Source organism: Prionailurus bengalensis, chromosome C1 (assembly GCF_016509475.1).
Source record: "Prionailurus bengalensis isolate Pbe53 chromosome C1, Fcat_Pben_1.1_paternal_pri, whole genome shotgun sequence".
NCBI lineage: Eukaryota > Metazoa > Chordata > Mammalia > Carnivora > Felidae > Prionailurus > Prionailurus bengalensis.
In genome coordinates, this window is record NC_057345.1 from 130,413,890 (window position 1) to 130,431,633 (window position 17,744).

The 17,744-nt window shown below is 36.5% G+C and overlaps 1 non-coding gene across 1 annotated transcript; it reads left to right on the forward strand.

Moving 5' to 3' along the window:
- The first annotated feature begins 5,983 nt into the window (after positions 1-5,983).
- LOC122482223 lies at positions 5,984-6,090 on the forward strand. Its single transcript, XR_006297030.1, has one exon. It is a non-coding gene; the product is annotated as a U6 spliceosomal RNA (small nuclear RNA).
- The last annotated feature ends 11,654 nt before the right edge of the window (positions 6,091-17,744 follow it).

Here is a 17,744-nt window from a genome sequence, read left to right on the forward strand (position 1 = left end):
GAAATGGAACCCACATATTAACTCAGTCTACCACAATATACATAATTCAATACTGAATTACATTCTCTCTCTTCTAAGACTGCTATTACTTCTCATTTGTGTTGCCTTCACAACCAGGATATAATAGAAATTCACTAGGTCATTTATTCATTCATTTGTTCACCCCCTAACTTACCCATCAATTAGTTGTTTATCATGTACCTAAATCAGGCACCATTGTGGATTCTGGGTATACAAAGATGAAAAAGAAATGGAGCAGCTATCAAGTTTTATGAATATCCAATTATAGCACTAATTACATACTGAGCATGTCATTCATCAATAAATACTTATTTGACCGACTGACCTTTGGAACAATTCTATCTGGCAATAACTAAATAAGCAATGATTTATAATTTAGATTTCAAAGTGGAAAACCAGCCAGTCCTTTCCTCCAATGTCTAGTGCTTTTGTCCTGGATCATGCTACTTTTCCTCTCCCTTCAGGATAAGTTTTCTCCCAGGAGATATATTCAAGATCTAAGCAAATAACCATTTAAGTAATCAAGCAAATACTTTTCAACCTGTTTGCAAGATCCTTGGTGGATAAGAAAAACAGAAAAGTACTTTAAAAGGCACGAATGGGGGCACCTGGGTGGCACAGTCGGTTAAGCGTCCGACTTCAGCCAGGTCATGGTCTCGCGGTCCGTGAGTTCGAGCCCCGCGTCAGGCTCTGGGCTGATGGCTCAGAGCCTGGAGCCTGTTTCCGATTCTGTGTCTCCCTCTCTCTCTGCCCCTCCCCCGTTCATGCTCTGTCTCTCTCTGTCCCAGAAATAAATTTTTAAAAAGTTGAAAAAAAAATAAAAGGCACAAATGAGCTTCCATAGTGTTTCATATCTCATATTGAAAAAGAAATGTGCTAAAATGATCAATATTACTCACTAACAATTATTATAACCAAAAATGCACTTAGGCAAACTGATTTTAATTGTGTTTGTTTTAGAGAAATTAATTTTGGTTAAATTGACCTGATAGAGGCAGTAGGGAGCTTCTTCATTGTAAAAATTCTCACTGAATACCTGATATTTGGAAAAGTGAGGTAGCAAGGAAATCTGGTACTTATGTCCAGCATAAATGAAGAATGCCTGGTAAGGAACCTGTGTACTTTCTAAGGTCAAGGTAATCTAATCCTACTGCCCTTTTTCTCATACAATGGGCAACAGAACAATCTGCTGAATCCTGAATACTCTAAAGCCAACCGTTTTTTTTTTTTAATCTGAAAGGAAGAAAATAGAGACAGTAGTATTGCAGAAAGATCCTAGGATTGAAAATATATGCACTGATGTGTATCTCTTGTGAGGTAGAGCCCAGAAGCTGATTTCTGGTTCTACCACCTAAGACTTAATGTCTTCACCTATAAAATGTGGTGTATGGCTCATCATAGAGTCTCAGTAACTGAGCTACTACTGCTATCATCATCATCATCATCATCATCATCAAATCACCATTATCATCCACCACCCACCAACAACAAAGAAAATGGGAGAGTATAAAGTAGAGCCATTAGAACAGTAGCCACATGATTAAAACTTATCTTGCACAGGTGAAGAGGTGGGAATCATAGTAAGAACGTGTCCTCTTACCTTAAAAGAACTTGATGTAGACAGCTGGTTAATGTTCACCTGGATGATACCCTCCAATCAAATTTTGTCCTTTGCATCATTTAAGGCAGGTGTCAGCTATCCCAGTGCCTGAGACAACTTCAATGGCCTTGATATTTCTCTTTCCCTTTCTGTCTTCTTCTTCCCACTCTTCTCTCCTCACTTCTTACTACCTTTGTTTTTCCTTAGGTTTCTTTCTGTAGCATTAACCCAGAGTGCAAATATCAACTGACACACAGCCATGACAGTAAAACTAGATCCCCTTCTCTGGACTAATAATCATAATGATGATGATGATGGTACAAAAGGAATTTACATTTTTGAGCACTTAATACATGCTATTCACTTTTAAGCATGTTTCAAACATTATTGCACTTATTCCTCACACCCACCCTATGAGGTGGCTGCTGATAGTTTCTCTTTTTACAGATGGAAAGAATGGGACTCCAAGAAGTCAAGCTAGTTGATCAAGATTTTAAAAAGTGATCGATTATCAAAATCAATATTCTCTAGGTAAAGTGTTCATATGCTGGAAGGAATTTTGTGCTTCTTTTCCTGTATCACACAGCATAGGAGTTTTTGGAATGTGTTGGCAAGAGCCTCTGACATTAAAGCATCCCACAGTGGAACACCACAACCCAGGCGTTTCACTACTTTATGAGGAGAATTTTACTTTAATACAACAGCAACTTACAGTTGCTCACAGGGAAGGCTGGAACAAAGATAGATTGTAATGTTTATTTTGTGTTCACATTATTTACCAAGAGGAACCATGCTCAGTTGTCCCAAAATAAGATGGTGATGACAAGTTCTTACACTCAGAATTTAATGAATAAATCCATAGTCTGTGCAAATCCCAGTGTCTTGAAAGTGAGGGAAATAAAACCACTGAGGGCCTCATTGCCTTCAGAATTATAGGAAGTCGCTGACTATATTACAGGCTATTTATCCAAATAAATTCTCGATCATTCCACAATATGTCAATTCTAAGTGCCTGCACACACGCTTCAGTTGCTCCTTGGGGGCCATTTTTCTATATAAAACGTGTTCCTGGAAAATACAGTACGTGACAAGAGAGCTTTGCCAAGTGGAGCACAGTGAGGTTTGTGGGTGGGCAGTTATTCTTCAGGCATTCAGAAAATTCTGAACATAGAACTTAAAAATGATATTCATATAATACATGCATGGCTGACAGTGGAGGCCTGGTAGGGTAGAACTCCACTGTAGCCCTGAGGAAACAGGGAATGAGATATGAATATCTTCATTTAAATATTATTAGAAGCACCTCAGACAAAATGGGTTAAATAGTGATTATTGCTTTGCTAGGAAATGATATTAACTGAACAGCTGTGTTTTTATTGTAAAAAATATTTTTCTTACTACAAAGTTTATATGGGTTTATTGTATGAAAGAAATATAAACAAAAAGAAAAAAATGAACTTCAATGCCACTAATCAGTGTTATTTTGCTATATATATTTCCAGGTTTTTTCTTATTCATTTATTCAATGTTATTTAAATATTGCCTATAAGCTAAGTGTGGCTAGAATGTATTTATATATTTTAACAAAAAATGGGGTCATAGGATATATACTTTTGAACCATACTTTTTTTTCAGTCAATAATGTATTATGAACATCTTTCCATGCAAATAAATTATATAAATGTGATTTTAATGGCCATGTATCATTATATTGGTCATGCAATAATTTATTTAGCCAATACTATTTTTTTGCCATTTAGCTATTTTCCAATGTACCCCATTAAAAATATCCTGATGAATATCTTTATAATACTATTTGTCCACACTGCATTGGGTAGATAATCAAACATGAGTTTTATGCATCAAGAGAATAAGTCTAAAACACATCAGGCAAGGTTTTAAGGTTTCAGACAGGTTCCAAATTTCCATACAAATGTATTTGTCCAAACTACATAATTCCTAGGAGAAATATGGAAGTCTCACTCTTTTTCTCACTCTTTGTCCTCACTCTTGACAATTTTGGGTAACTTAATAAAGTATTTTCGACAAATTTTATGAAAATACAGTATCTCATTTGGTTGTATTTTGCCTTTCTTTGGTTACTAATTGGATTATTAGCTTTTATAAGTATATTGCTTATTAGTATTTGTTATTTTCCTGTCTTCTAATGAAATTTTTTCTATTTCCTTTTTTTAATGTTTATTTATTAGAGATAGAGAGATACAGCGTGAGCTAGGGGAGGGGCAGAGTGAGGGGGAGACACAGAATCCAAAGGAGGCTCCAGTCTCTGAGCTCTCAGCACAGAGGCTGATGCAGGGCTCTATCCCATGAACTGTGAGATCATGACCTGAGCCAAAATCAGATGCTTAACGAACTGAGCTACACAGGCACCCCCTTTTTCGGTTTTCTAAGTGAATTGTTAGCAGACACTATTTAGGAAATCTTTACATGTTTCCATCAGAATATTTAAGATAAAGAGTTGAATGTCCTTTCAGAAACTAATATTTGACTGGAGAAGAAAAATCAATGCAGAGTTTAAGAAACAAATATGCAAACAAAGCAAAGATTCCTCATACTCAAGTTAGAATTGTGAAAGTTTAGAGCATTAATAAGTTGACACAGGGCTGAAGTGCATAAAGTGATGAGATAGTTCAAGAACATGGCTTCCCAAAGTTGGGAGAGGGAGAGCATAAATTTCCTGATACAGTAGAACATGGTGAGACTGGTAGCCAAGCAACACAACACCTTAATGTGCCAGGCTTGTTAGCACTAAGCAAGCCCACTATGAGGCTGTCCATAATTCCATTTTCTTATTTGTAATGCAAGGGTAAACAAGATGATATCTTTCCTCTCTAAAATTCTAAGTAGTTGTATTTAGAAAACTTGGCAAAGATGTAGCATTGAACTTGGAGAAATTAGACTGATAGTAAATAGCGAGTCCATGGCCCCTACACTCAAGTGTCTTTGGCATAGAATAGTATTTCCTAATGTGTGTGTTCCATAGGACGTTCTTTCCACAAAGTGTTAAGGAATGTTATGAAAAACAAAAGTCTGGAGGTCACTTATGTCTGGGAAATTATGGGTATTCTTTAAGATGCTTATGTGCATGTAGAGTCTATAAGAGGGAGATAGAGTTTACAGCATTTGTCAAGCTTATATGACCATAGAATCTTTTTTTTTTGAAGCATCTTTCATCCCTGATTAAGCAACAGTTAGCCCTGCTCATGTAGGCATGTCCCTTCTTGGGCCAAGATAAGTTGCTAGTGAGATCATCTAACTATCTTTGATGGCAAACCTCCATGCTGGGTTGGGTAGGGAGCATTATTTTTTGCTGAGATGTTGAGAAGATCCCATAGCTGGGCTTCTTTCTCCTCTCTCACAATTCTCTCTCTTTAGAATTACATTGAATCTAAAACAACATCTTTCAAGTGACAAGACAGAAGTTATCGCATCATATTTTTTGATGGTTGAAACTAGAGACTAGAAAACAATTTAAATAAAAAAATTCATTCTAATGCATTTATTGAGTACCAATATTTTGTTAGTTATTTTTCCCTACTTTGGAATAAGATATGAACAGCTTGACTTCAGTTTGTGAGTGGGAGGAGGGTAGCAAAGAATAAATGAGAAGTTTAGCACAAAATGATAAGAGCTATAATTGAAGTATAGAAATGTCATGGATACCCAAAACAAGAACCATCTAGCTTAGATCTGAGATCCTTAAGAAGGCCTCACAGAGAAGGCAGTATGGATGAGTATGAGATTACCAAGTAGACATCGTGGGAAAAGGCATTTCATATAGAAAGATAATGTGCTCAACTACATAGAAATGAGAAGGACCATGGAAGATAGCAAAGAGTTGGCTGTTAGATGAAAACATTTTTTTTTCTAAGATGAGACTATGTAGAAAAGCAGGTGCAGATTATGAAGGATCATATATAGAATAAAGGGGCTTTATGAAAAAATTTTTAATGTTTTTTAATTTTTGAGAAAGAGACAGAAAGTGAGTGATGGAGGGGCAGAGAGTGAGGGAGACACAGAATTCAAAGCAGGCTCCAGGCTCTGAGCTGTCAGCACAGACCCAGATGTGGGGCTTGAACTCACGAACTATGAGATCATGAACTAAGCCAAAGTCAGACACCTAACCGACTGAGCCACCCAGGAGCCCCTGAGCTTTCTTCTTTAGGTTATGTAAGAACTACTGATGAGTTTTAAGTTAATGAGTCATGGAACAGATACAAAAAGCTTTATTTAAAAAATTATAACTTCGGCAGTGAAATGGATCTGCTTGGAAGTTTGGATGAATGGCTCCTAAACCAGAGGCTGTTTATTACAAAATTACTTAGGAAATGTTTAGGACCTGTGCTCACTTCGGCAGCACATATACTAAAATTGGAACAATACAGAGAAGATTAGCATGGACCCTGCGCCAGGATGATGCACAAATTTGTGAAGCATTCCATATTTGTTTAAAAGAGTTTGTGACCACTAAACTGGCCCTGCATGAAATTTTAAGAGGCATTCTCTGAGGGGAGAAAATATGAAAAACAACAACAACAACAAAAATAAATAAATAAATAAATAAAAACCAAAAGCAACAAAGAGTAGAAAGGACCAGAGAACACCATCAGAAACTCCAACTCTACAAGAAACATAATGGCAATAAACTCATATCTTTCAGTACTCACTCTAAGCGTCAATGGACTAAATGCTCCAATCAAAAGACATAGGGTAACAGGATGGATAAGAAAACAAGATCCATCTATATGCTGTTTACAAGAGACCCACGTTAGACCTAAACACACCTTCAGATTGAAAATAAGGGGATGGAGAACCATCTATCATGCCAATGGTCAACAAAAGAAAGCCAGAGTAGCCATACTTATATCAGACAATATAGACTTTAAAATAAGGACTGTATCAAGAGATGAAGAAGGACATTATATCATAATCAAGGGGTCTATCCACCAAGAAGACCTAACAATTGTAAACATTTATGCGCCAAATGTGAGAGTACCCAAATATATACATCAATTAATCACAAACATAAAGAAACTCATTGATAATAATACCATAATAGTAGGGGACTTAAACACCCCACTTACAACAATGGACAGATCATCTAATCAAGAAATCAACAAGGAAACAATGGCTTTGAATGACACGCTGGACCAGATGGACTTAACAGATATATTAGGAACAGTTAATCCTAAATCATCAGAATATACATTCTTCTCCAGTAAACATGGAACGTTCTCCAGAACAGACCATATACTGGGACACAAATCAGCCCTCAGCAAGTACAAAAAGATCGAGATCATACCGTGCATATTTTCAGACCACAATGCTATGAAACTCGAAATCAACCACAAGAAAAAATTTGGAAAGATAACAAATACTTGGAGACTAAAGAGCATCCTACTAAAGAATGAATGGACTAACCAAGCAGTTAAAGAGGAAATTAAAAAGTTCATGGAGGCCAATGAAATGATAACACCACAACCCCAAACCTCTGGGATGCAGGAAAGGCGGTCATAAGAGGAAAGTATATGGCAATCCAGGCCTTCCTAAAGAAGGAAGAAAGATCTCAGATATACAACCTAACCTTATGCCTTAAAGAGCTGGAAAAAGAACAGCAAATAAAACCCCAAACCAACAGAAGACAGCAAATAATAAAGATTAGAGCAGAAATTAATGCTCTCAAAACCAAAAAACCAGTAGAACAGATCAATGAAACCAGAAGCTGGTTCTTTGAAAGAATTAACAAAATTGATAAACCACTAGCCAGTTTGATCAAAAAGAAAAAGGAAAGGACCCAAAGAAATAAAACCAAGAATGAAACAGGAGAGATCACAACCAATATAGCAGAAATAAAAACAACAATAAGAGAATATCATGAGCAATTATATGCCGATAAAATGGGCAATCTGGAAGAAATGGACAAATCCCTAGAAACATATAAACTATCAAAACTGAAACAGGAAGAAATAGAAAATTTGAACAGACCCATAACCAGTAAAGAAATCGAACTAGTAATCAAAAATCTCCCAAAAAAACGAGTCCAGGGCCAGATGGCTTTCCAGAGGAATTCTACCAAACATTTATTAAGGAAGAATTAGCACCTCTTCCCTCGAAGCTGTTCCAAAAAATAGAAATGGAAGGTAAACTTCCAAACCCTTTATATGAAGCCAGCATTACCTTGATTCCAAAACCAGACAGAGACCCCATTAAAAAGGAGAGCTATAGACCAATTTCTCTGGTGAACATGGATGAAAAAATCATCAACAAGATATTAGTCAACCAGATCCAACAATACATTAAAAAAACTATTCACAACCACCAAGTGGGATTTATACTTGGGATGCAGGGCTGGTTGAATATCCACAGAACAATCATTGTGATTCATCACATCACTAAAAGGAAGAATAAGAACCACTCTCAATAGATGCAGAGAAAGCATTTGACAAAATTACAGCATCCTTTCTTGATAAAAACCCTCAAGAAAGTAGGGATAGAAAGATCACACCTCAAGATCATAAAAGCCATATATGAAATACCCAACACTAACAGCATCCTCAATGGAGAAAAACTGAGAGCTTTCCCCCTAAGGTCAGGAACAAGACAGCGATGTCCACTCTCGCTACTGCCATTCAACAGAGTATTGGAAGTCTTAACCTCTGCAATCAGTCAACACAAAGAAATAAAAGGCATCCAAATCAGCCAGGAGAAGGTTAAGCTTTCACTCTTCACAGATGACATGATACTCTATATGGAAAACCCAAAAGATTCCACCAAAAAACTGCTAGAACTGATCCATGAATTCAGCAAAGTTGCAGGATATAATATCCATGCACAGAAATTGGTTGCATTCCTATACACCAACAATGAAGTGACAGAAAGAGAAATCAAGGAATCGATCCCATTTACAGTTGCACCAGAAACCATAAAATACCTAGGAATAAATCTAACCAAAGAGGTGAAAAATCTATACACTGAAAACTATAGAAAGCTTATGAAAGAAATTGAAGAAGACACAAAAAAAAGTGGAAAAAGATTCCATGCTCCTGGATAGGAAGAACAAATACTGTTAAAATGTCGATACTACCCAAAGCAATCTACATATTCAGTGCAATCCCTATCAAAATAACACCAGTATTCTTCACAGAGCTAGAACCAATAATCCTAAAATGTGTATGGAACCAGAAAAGACCCCGAATAGCCAAAGCAATCTTGAAAAAGAAAATCAAAGCAGAAAGTACTGCAATCCCAGACTTCAAGCTATACTACAAAGCTGTAATCATCAAGACAGTATGGTACTGGCACAAAAACAGACACTCAGATGAATGGAACTGAATAGAACCCAGAAACGGACACACAAATGTATGGCCAAATAATCTTTGACAAAGCAGGAAAGAATATCCAATGGAATAAAGACAGTCTCTTCAGCAGGTGGTGCTGGGCAAACTGGACAGTGACATGCAGAAGAATGAACCTGAACCACTTTCTTACACCATACACAAAAATAAACTCAACATGGATGAAAGACCTCAGCGTAAGACAGGAAGCCACCAAAATCCTCGAGACGAAAGCAGGCAAAAACCTCTTTGATCCTGGCCGCAGCAAATTCTTCCTCCACACGTCTCTGGAGGCAAGGGAAACAAAAGCAAAAATGAACTACTGGGACCTCATCAAAATAAAAAGCTTCTGCACAGCAAAGGAAACCATCAGCAAAACTAAAACGCAACCGACAGAATGGGAGAACATATTTGCAAACAACATATCAGATAAAGGGTTAGTATCCAAAATCTATAAAGAACTTATCAAACTCAACACCCAAAAAACAAATAATCCAGTGAAGACATGGGCAAAAGACATAAATAGACACTTCTCCAAGGGAGACATCCAGATGGCCAACCGACACATGAAAAAATGTTCAACATCACTCATCATCAGGGAAATACAAATCAATACCACCTTACACCTGTCAGAATGGCTAACATTAACAACTCAGGCAACAACCGATGTTGGTGAGGATGAGGATAAAGAGGATCTCTTTTGCATTGCTGGTGGGAATGCAAGCTGGTGCAGCCACTCTGGAAAACAGGATGGAGGTTCCTCAAAAAATTAAAAATAGAACTACTCTATGACCCAGCAATTGCACTACCAGGTATTTATCCAAGGGATACAGGTATGCTGTTTCGAAGGGACACAGGCACCCCCTTGTTTATAGCAGCACTATCCACAATAGCCAAAGTATGGAAAGAGCCCAAATGTCCATCTATGGATGAATGGAAAAAGAAGATGTGGTATATATATACAATGGAGCATTACTCGGCAATCAAAAAGAATGAAATCTTGCCATTTGCAACTATGTGGATGGAACTGGAGGGTATCATGAGAAGTGAAATTAGTCAGTCAGAGAAAGACAAAAAACATATGACTTCACTCATATGAGGACTTTAAGAGACAAAACAGATGGACATAAGGGAAGGGAAACAAAAATAATATAAAAACAGGGAATGGGGACAAAACAGAAGAGACTCATAAATATGGAGAACAAACTGAGGGTTGCTGGAGGGGTTGTGGGAGGGGGGATGGACTAAATGGCTAAAGGGCATTAAGTAATCCACTCTTGAAATCATTGTTGCACTACATGCTAACTAACTTGGATGTAAATTTAAAGGAAAAATAAATAATAAAAAATAAAAAATAAATGTTTAGGACCTGAGCCAGGCAGTTGCATTAATTGCAACAAATCATGCTCGAAACTAAAACTTCCCTTTAAATTGAATGATGTTTTCCAGTAGGATAGTAAAATAAAGGAGCAAAACGTTAATAGAGATATTTATTCCTTAAAATTTCCATTAATCAAAATTGACAAAGTGTAACACCTCATTCCATGTTAGTTATATGCTCAACCAATTTTATTTAACAATAGCTGAGATTATCAGGAGATCATTATTAGTAGTATTTTTAACAGCCATATTTTGGGGGCATTTTCACAGTGCATAAGGTGCTAATTTGCATGCTATAAAACCATTGACTACTGTCAAGTTCTTCCAGTCAAGAAGTCTCTGGCAACTGAGTTAGGAAGAAAGATTAATATGATAGGAGGAATTTGAGCATTACTCTAACCCAGGGACCAGAACTCACAGAAATTGTGACAGAACCACAACCTGAGCTTGTGTATTACTAGAAGGCGTGGTTCCTAAGAGGTTTTAGTAGGTAAAAACTTTTTCCCTATAGACATTGGGGCAGATTCACAATCTTTTTGGTCCAGGGGATCAAAATGTCTGAGCTATGACTAGTTGCCTTGGGTCTGTTTCCAAAAAAGGCTGACTAGATTCATTGCTGGTGCTGGTTTAGAGTTGGCTCATACATTCTGCATTGAATTCTTCACCTTCACATCTGCTTTCCTGACCAAGTTTTCTGCTTAGAATATGCCTATGGAGAGATTACTTAGATCCTAGCTTCTCAATAAAGTCATTTAAAAAAAAAGAGCCCAAAATAATCTCAGTAATAATAAGCAGTTAATGTAATTTAACTCAATGAAGTATCACTACCATCTGTGAAGTAAGAACTATTATTCTTCTCATTTTACAGATGAGAAAATGAGGTGCAATGAAGGTATTTAAATTACTCAAGGTAACAGGGGTGCCTGGATGGCTCAGTTGGTTAAGCATCTGACTTTGGCTCAGGTCATGATCTCACAGTCCGTGAGTTTGAGCCCTGCATCAGGCTCTGTGCTGACAGCTTGGAGCCTGGAGCCTACTTAGGATTCTGTGTCTCCCTCTCTCTCTCTCTCTGCCCCTCCCCAGCTTGCTCTTGGTCTCTCTCTCAAAAAATAAATAAATAAACAATAAATTACTCAAGGTAACACATCTAATAAATAGAAAATCTGGGTTTGAACCCAGAAGTCTGGCTCCAAGTCTTAAACACAATGAGTTTTACACCCAGCACTAAGCAGCAGGCCCATTGCTGTCGTACCATGGAGAGAGATGTTGGTCTATCTCAAATGGTCACCATAATAATCAGTTCAAAATATCAGTTTAATTGATAATTTCAAAGCAGGAATCTGCCAAGATGAATTGTAAAATACTATTTCAGAAGTGGTCATTTTCAACATCTCAGAATGTTCACAGCCCACATGGTCTCAGGTGCCCAATAAGTTTTATAAAGAGACACCTCCTGAACATTCAGATGACCTTCTCAGTGGCACTGACCTTCAAGAAAGGGAGTAATGCTTCTTTGTAAGGACATCTTGAATTCAGATATATACTAGATTTTATTCTAAATACAATTATATGTCCAAATACATTATTACCTACTGAATTATCTAATACAATAATGTTCTAAGACATCAGATTATTGTATTGATTTAAGCATAAGACAAGAGTTATTCATGGAGAGTTTATCAGATGAAAGTTTTTTGCATTTATATTTCTTTCTCAAGAGTGTTGCAGCAATAAAGCTACAAAATCAGAACTTGGAAAACAGTTATGAATGGGATAAGTATTTGGGGAAAGATGTTTATGGTCAAGGAAGAAGGAAGAAAGGCTTAAACATATAAATATGCACTCCTTGGGACTTTTTGATGAGACGGTGATCTGTCACACATAATTCCTAAGATACACACACATTTGGGCACACAGTCCTGCCAGTACAACAACCAATCTGCCTCAATCCATGAGGGCAACTGAGCTGTTCTACTCCAGCTTATCATGGTTAATCTAAAAATAATCTAAAAGATAACCCTAAACATAAAACTTTGCGTTACATGTGGATTCAGTGATTTTTGAATTGAATGTTTACTTCAGGATTTGAATAAGAATTAGACTCTGTAAAAAATAAAAGTACTGTGGTTTTAAGAATGATGATATATAAGATATAAAAAAAAGCAAAAAGATTCTTTTGATGAACCATTTCTAGCATACATACACCTTATGTTGAAGGAATTATTTGCTCAGAAAGTGGTAATTTCCATTTTAAATGCATCTGAGATTTCAACTATTTTTAGTGGCACAAAATTTTTACAACCTTTGACTCAGTACCTCCTACTAAATGCATCCTTTCAAAAGCATGAAATGTTGAAGGTCTGTCTATATTATTCAAACCGGCAATTAGAACCAGATGTTACTGCACTTTATATTTAGACACTACATTTCAATATCTAAAAAAGAAAGAATGCTCATGAAGGACAGAGAGAATAATTTATAAACGCAATTAAAGCATATTGTTTAGATTCCTTCTCACTAATTTACCTGATTGCAAAGCAAAATTAAATGAATTCATATTTAAATGCAAAATTGCGCCATTGAGTAATGAAATTTTTTATACTGTGCATATAAGGGAAAGAAAATACCAGGTATACTATTGTTGAGTCAGATACATTTCTTTATCAGTTTTATACCTATACTATAGACTCTTTCATCTTCTTTATAAGGCAGTCAAATTCTAGATAGTGTAGGTCTAATTTATAGTAACTTTAAAGAAAATGTATGGACTGATTACAAAAGAGCAACTTGAAACTAACTGTATGCTCTATATAGTAGCAAAGCTTTTAATAGAAATCTATAAATATTACAGATGTCATACACTTTTCCTGAAGTTTTGTATGTTCTATATTTGGAGAAATAATAGAATGGAGATCATATGTTCCTTTCAACACTCCTTGAAAAAGCATGTCATACATATAGGGTATGAACATAGGGCTAGTTTACAAAATAGAACTCACTCTTAAAGTTTGGTGGACCCAAATTATTGGTGCTTAGAAAAAAAGACAATAGCTAAGCACCTCTTTCCTCAATATTGAATAATTCCGTTTTTGAGTAATTTGTTTTAATTCAGTAAATTATGGCATTTTCTTGGCTGTGGACTTCCTTCTTAATTATGGTCTTTATATGGTTAATAATAAATGGATTGGTCTTTTCTGAGTGTATCCCAATGGCTGGTGCCACAGGGATAGTCTGTACACATGCCAGGAACAGAGGAGCCTTCAATGGGTTAACAGCCTTATGCCATGACAGATGCACAGGACTGAGAACTGAGAGCAGTGACCATGTGAGCAGTTGCTGAACTTGTATGTGGTTAATGGCCATTGATGCTTGGGATTCCGTACCAAGAACACTACTATATCCAGGTAATCACCTGAACACAAAGCTAATAATCCTTTTTGGTCTCTAATTGGTTTGCTCATAATTCAAATGGTTAATGAATGCTGCAATATTCTTTAATGTCACTTTTCAGGTTGTTATAGTATGTGAACTTAAAGGTAAACAGAAATTCATTCCAAATATTAATTAAGCACCCACTTTGTACCAGGCACTATTGTATGTACCAGAGCATCTGCGTTAATTAGGATTAGTTTCTTCTGTGATCTCAAAAGTATAAAAATAATTATAGCTCAAATAATAATAGCTATTATTTATAGCTTTCCATGTGCCAGACACTGCTATCTATGTATTTTATAAACACTGTCCCATTTAATCCTTACAGCAAATTCATGAGTTAAATGTTATAATTAACCTATTTTATAACAGGATATGGAAGCATCATTCATTACTTTAATTTGTTCAATGTCACATAGCTAGTAAGAAATAGACTCAAGATTCAAACAAGTCTGGTTTCTGATTTCTGAGTCTATGCTCTTTACCATGGTGCTAAATGTCCCTCAACTAAATAACAGTGCATTCTGTTCCATGTATAATTACAGGTTAGCAGGCCAGGACAAGCTGATATGTGAGTACACAATAACCTAGGCCAAAGTTTCCTTTATCTTATTGTTCTGCTATCTTCTATATACAGTTTCTACATCACATTCCAAAATGGCTCCTCTAGCACCAACCACTCCAGTCAGCCAGAAGAAAGAAAGAAAAAAATGTGATAAAACTCCTCTTTTAAAAAAAAAAATTAACGTTTATTTATTTTTGAGACAGAGAGAGACAGAGCATGAACGGGAGAGGGTCAGAGAGAGAGGGAGACACAGAATCTGAAACAAACTCCAGGCTCTGAGCTGTCAGCACAGAGTCCGACGCGAGGCTGGAACTCACGGACCGCGAGATCATGACCTGAGCTGAAGTCAGACGCTTAACCGACTGAGCCACCCAGGCGCCCCTAAAACTCCTCTTTTAAGGACTCCTTCCAGAATGTTCACAAGCAACTCTGCATATGCTGCATTGGCTGGAACTTAGCCAGTGATTATAACAGAATCTGGGATATATAGTCTCTATTCTAGGTGTCCCATGTCCACCTGTTACAGAGTCTAAATATTGAGGGAAAGGGCACAGCAACATTTTATCAAAATATTTTTAAACTCCTGAAACAATTGTTCCTTTCAGAATATTCTTGCTTTTGCCCCTAGTGTTTCTTTCTTTATAAATCAGATTCTCTTTGAATCCAGATGCCTTTGGGTTATGGCTAGTCCTTGATTCTGTAGGCTCTCCCTCATGTGATATCTAACAAGCAAACAGAACCTGTCCTTAAGTAATACTGGCAAACTGGAAACTAGCAACCATACTCAAGATACAGATAACCAGTGCTTCCCTCCATCCTTCTGGTAAAAAAAAAAACTGATTAAATAATTTTTAAAAAATTTTAATGTTTATTTTTTTTTGAGAGCGAGAGAGACACAGAGTGTGAGCGGGAGAGCGTCAGAGAGAGAGGGAGACACAGAATCTGAAGTAGGCTCCAGGCTCTAAGCTATCAGCACAGAGCCCAATGCAGGGCTTGAACTCAAGATTCAAGTGAGATCAGACCTGAGCCAAAATCGACGTTCAACCGACTGAGCCACCCAGGCGCTCCTTAAATAATTTTTTTATTAGAAAAAAGTACCTCTACCCAATTAGTAAAATGGTTTGTTTGTTGACTATAATTACATATGTACACATTTTTATTTGGGGGATATAACAAACCAAAATAAAAATTGAGCCACTGTCTAAAAATCCAGGAGGAATATACCAATCAGATTCATGGTAAAAACATTCATGGTACCATATAACACATAAAAAATGTTCTCAGTTTAAAATGTTATGGAGACTTAGGACCCTTCCCCCTCCAAAAATGTAACATATCTTTATCAGTGGTCTGGGGTGCCACTTCATTTCAGAACACACCAGGGAAACATAATTCCTCTTTTTCTTTTCTATTTTCTGGAAATCTCTAATCAACTTTTCCTTGAAGTTGAATGGTTATGAGCAGGAATTATTGATCTCACAAAACAGGATGCCAATGTCCCATAATTCCAAGTCTGAGACTAGAAATAGTTTAAACAGCAGGAAACAATGTTCCCTCTTCTTTCTAAGAATATTGAAAAAAGGAGTTACACTCAAAGGATTCTGGAAATATGTGCCTTAACTTGAAAAACAACAAATACTGACTTGAAGACAATACTAACCTTGAAGACAACTAACAAAAACTAACTCAAAAAACTAACTAATACTAATACTATTCTAGGCATATGTACAGAATGGACCAGTTTGGTTTTGGTAATCCTCACTTTGATATTCTGAACCCATCCATGTGCCCACAATCTTCCACTCCCTTATTCTCTCAAAAATTCTCTTATGCAGCCTCACTCTTGAGAGAGGAAAGCACCAGAAGCCACAAATACTTTATGTCTTAGTTTCATGTATTCACAAAGGTAAGACTCTGGTAAAAGCAGTTTTCAAAGGGAAGAATCTAAATGAATGGCTGTCCCAAAGAGAAATTTGAGAGTTTGAAAACATATTATGAAGGTATTTTGAGTGACTGTATACTCCTAGTATCATCTTCAAATTCATTCATCTTCAAATTACAGGAGCCAGATATTCCCAAACTTGGCTTCCATGAGAATCACTTGGAAGCTTTCTGAACAGTGATTCTCTGGCTCCACTTAAGACTTGCCAAATCAAAATCTTTAGCAGTAAAACCCAGGAATCTGTATTTTTAAGAATTTTCCAGCCTTTTATAACCTGTAATCCATATGGCTGATTTTGCTATAAAGCCAGATTTGGAAAACACTGACATAAGCTAGCAATATCCTTTGGAAAAAGGCTGCCCTTGCTCATAGAATGAATAGAGTTGATAGAAGATTTGCATGTTCTTTGAATTTACAAAACACAGCATTCATTTTTGTCATATGGAACTCCATGTGTTGTCTGTTATTAATTATCCAAAGAACAAGAACACTAAAATGAATAGAATTCTTTTGTTCAATACTGTATAATGATAATTGAGGTTCATAATAATAATCTCAGAGTACTGCAAAATACTCCAGTACCTTTGGCATTATCAAAGAAAATTAAATTCATTTGATATTATTTTATGTAGGTCTTATTCTAGGTTTTGAATGCCGGTATTTTATATGTACCATAGTGACTTTATTAATCAGAATAATAACAGCACTCAATTCTGCTGACTACACAGGAATTTGCTGGTTTGGCTAATGCCAAGTAGTTGATATATGGCCTAAAAATATTGACTTATATGAGAAGCACAAAGCACAACAGGAAATGTGTAGACTTTGAAATCCACAAACGTAGAAACAAATCCAGATTCCCAACTCATCAGCTATATAAACTTGAGCAATCTATGTAACCTCTCTGAGTATAACTCCCATCTGCAAACATGACTATATACTCTTTTAAGGGTGAAATTTCAAAGAGATAACATTTTCAAAATGCTTGATACATAATCAACATTCAATACATGGTAAATACTACTATTTGGGAGAGACACAAATGAGAAAACCAGAAGCTGCAGGGTACACTAGAGACCTAAACTTGGGGTTATCACTTTTTAAAAATGCTAAGTCCTGGCCCCAACATCAGAATGTGAAGCAGGAGATCTGGGATGAAGCCCAAGAAACTGAATGTTCAACAAGCGTTTCAGTTGTTTTGAGGGACACTGTCTGCAAACCTCATTGTGAGCCTTGTAGCACTTCAGGATTGTGATCCTGATGGCTGGAAGGCTGCATTCTTGAAGTTTCTACAATCCTGCTCCTAAACATTTCCCATTTTGAAGAAAGTAGTTCTTCCCCACCCTCAGCAATTAAGCACTACTTCATTTCCTATGGTCAGATTACCATGGGAAGCTAGTTTGAAGAGGAACAGTTTGTCCCTTCCATTTTAAGCCAATAAAAAATAAT